Source organism: Corticium candelabrum, chromosome 2 (genome assembly GCF_963422355.1).
Source record: "Corticium candelabrum chromosome 2, ooCorCand1.1, whole genome shotgun sequence".
Taxonomy (NCBI): domain Eukaryota; kingdom Metazoa; phylum Porifera; class Homoscleromorpha; order Homosclerophorida; family Plakinidae; genus Corticium; species Corticium candelabrum.
The window spans coordinates 3,878,079-3,881,548 of record NC_085086.1 but is presented as its reverse complement, the minus strand read 5'-3'; the positions used below and the strand labels follow the sequence as shown (position 1 = coordinate 3,881,548).

At 32.9% G+C, this 3,470-nt stretch overlaps 1 pseudogene; it reads right to left on the bottom strand.

The window, feature by feature from the left end:
* Window positions 1-570: 570 nt before the first annotated feature.
* On the bottom strand, window positions 571-2,163 carry LOC134176309 (NADH-ubiquinone oxidoreductase chain 4-like; annotated as a pseudogene).
* Window positions 2,164-3,470: the final 1,307 nt, after the last annotated feature.

Genomic DNA, 3,470 nt, shown 5'->3' with positions numbered 1-3,470 from the left:
TAGAAGAAATTTCTAAGTCAAAAATCATAAAAAAAAAACCAATCAAAAAATCGAACAGAAAAAGAAATTCTAGAAGACTCAAATTGGTCAAACCCATATTCGTAAACAGAAACTTTTTCACTATCCGGTTGTTTCGCACCTAAAGTGTAAGAAGCGCCTGAAATAATAAAAGAAAGGCCTATGCTAAGGCACAACATTATAAAAATAACAAAAATTCTAATAATTGAGCTCTTATCATAATTTTTAGCCCCTGTGGGGCGATTTACATGACTAGACAAACATTAATCGCCTAAAGAGAAATTGAAATAATTTATTTATTTTCCCGTGATTTTCTATAGCCCTAATATATAAACAAGTCTATAAAAGAACCATTAAAGTGGGTTGCGTCTCGTTTGGATAAAAGATCTGGTTTTTTTAATTCTATACCTAACTCATGAGTAAGAACAATGGCACCAATCATAGCCACCAATAAAATAAAGCTTGCTAAAAGAAAAGAATAAAAATAATCAGTATATAAAATTCGCGCCAAAGCCTCTATGTTAGAAAATTAATTATTTCAATAGACACATCTCAAAAATCTAAAACATCCATTAAATTTTCATAATCTGTATCTCGATTTCTATGTACAATTGCCTTTTTCCCTATTATAAAAATTTCGAATAGTAAAAAAACACCCATAACAGAACCAATGGGGATATAATTAGACATATCACCCGCATCCTCAAGATCAGTCAAATTTAGCATCATAATTACAAACAAAAATAAAATTGCAATTGCTCCTACATAAACTATTAAAAATATTAAAGCTATAAAGTCTATATTTAACAATATAAAGAGGGCTGATGCCCCTCAAAAACCACTATTAACCAAAAAACCGAGTGAATAGGATTAAGAGCTAAAATAACCATTATTCCTGACACTAATACACAGCTAATGTTATCGCATAAAAAGTTCTTTCATTTATTTATATACCTCCTGTTTTTAATTAAAAATAAAATATCATAGCCGCTAGATGATAGGAGTTAATGAAAAATAGAACTCTCAGTGTTATGTGCCCCCCTATTTATTCCAACTAAGCTATTTTCTCCACCCCTACCAGGTGTAACTTTCTTGGAATATAATAGAACTTTTTACTGTATCTATTATAACAAAAGGATAAACACCTATTAATTAAATAAACTATAAAAACTAAGGGAAAGAACGCATAAAATTCCCGTCTATTTAAATCCCTAGAAAATAAAATAAAATTAGAAGTTTTACCAAAACACACCCTATTATACAAATAAAGAGAATATGCGGCTTCTAAAACGATTCCTAAAGAATCCAACACCCCCAATTAAACTATACTCAAATGCTGCTAAAAGCGACAAAAACTCCCCCACAAAATTACAGCTTAAAGGAACCGCCATATTGGCCAACATCATTAATAACATTATAATAGTAATTGCCACCTCACAATAATATTTTACTAGATGGCGTTCTACTAGGTGGCGTTCGTACAAAAGAGTCACAATTATAAATAAAGCTGAGCTAACAAACCCGTGGGCCAGCATAAAAATAGCCGAATCAAGCCCTTGAATTGTATGGGTAAATATACCCAAAGTTACTAATCCCATATGTGCAACGGAAGAATAAGCAATAATTCTTTTTAAATCCGTCTGCCTGCAAGCCGTTAAACTTGCATAAACAATTGCATGCAAACTTAAAGTTTGGACTAAAGGGGCAAAATATTCTGAGGCCTCAGGTAATAGAAGTCAAGATAACCTAATAAATCCATACCCCTAATTTTAATAAAACACCAGCTAACATTACCGACTCTGTTACCGGAGCTTCTACATGGGCCAGGGGCAACCAAATATGAAATGGAATTTTGGGAATTTTAATTGCCAAACTAACAAAAACCTTATAAAAACTCATTTTTGAATCTCTCCATCGAGTTTTAACCCACACAATGTTTGATAATATGTAGTACCTGTATTACTATATATTACAAATATTCCCAATAACATCAACACGGAGCCAATTAAAGTATAAAAAAATAATATGAAGCTAAAACTTTTTCTTCTCTTGAGCCCCATACTCCTATAATTAAAAACATAGGAATAAAATTTCTTCAAACAATATATAAAATAATAACAAATCTAATATTAAAAACACCCCCATTAATAATATCTCCAAACCCAATAAACACAACAAAAGTGCCTTTATAAGGAAATTTATAGAGTTTTAGCTTATTAATATACATATTGGTATTAATATCGCCGTTAAAATTTAAAAAAGACAGATATCCCATCTACTGCAAAAACAACCGTCCCACTGGATCATATTCCGCCTTCCATGAAGTGTACCAAATAAGAGTAAAATAAATATTATGCTTAACATCTCCCTATTCTTACTCAGGAAAATGGGACTCGAACCCACAACCTTCTGCTCCCAAAGCAGATAATCTTTCGATTGATCTATTTCCTGTAATAACTCCCACTATAAAAAAACTTATAAATAATCTCGTATTCTTTATAATCTTTATAACTAATAAAGGTTACGAAATAATTAGTCTTCAAAGGCATTAGTAATCTCTTACATGCTACATTACTGTAGTTGACACATAGATCCTATTAACGTCCTTATCTTGAACGGCCCTTATCGTTTAAAAACAGGAAACAAATAATAATAGTCTTCTCGCTTGAAATGCATTCAGCGATTATACCTTTCGTCGAGCTACCCAACTTTTTAATTGGTCACCATAGCACGACTATCCTTCAATCCTTTCGTACTAGAAAATAGTTTATTTGATGTTTTCTTTACAAATTGTAGATAGAAACCGTGCTATCTTACGATGCACTGAACTCAAATCATGTACGGTTTTAATGGACGAACAGTCCAACCCTTGGAAGCGGCTGCACCTCCAATTCAACATCGAGGTCGCAAACATTGTTGTCAATATGAACTATCAAACAATATTACGCTGTTATTCCTATGGTAACATTTATCCGTTGATCGTTAACTATTACACTTTATATTAACGGGTCATTTTAACCGCCCTAATGGGCCCTGCTCAGAATGTCATCTTTACAGTCAAGCTTATTACACCAATATGCCTTTACCTTATGTTCACCTTCGTTACTTTTTAGAAGGCGGTTGCACCAACCAAACTGTCCAACTTACACTTTTTTGGGCTTGCCCATAAGTTATTATAAATAAACAGTGATATCTTGAGAAGCACTACACCCCTTACCACAATTTCTTTCTAACAATATAAGTTTCCAGTAAAGCTCAATAAGGTCTTCTCGTCTAACAATTTGTACGTAGCATCTTCAATACGAATTCAATTTCATTGGTATTATGTCTTGAGACACGACGTTTTACATAATCACCTGCAATCCTATTTGGTGGAGTTTATGTGGAGCCGACGTTTCGGCGAAGGACATGTCTTTCTGACATTTTGTCGCATGTCGCTGAGGTTAGTCTGC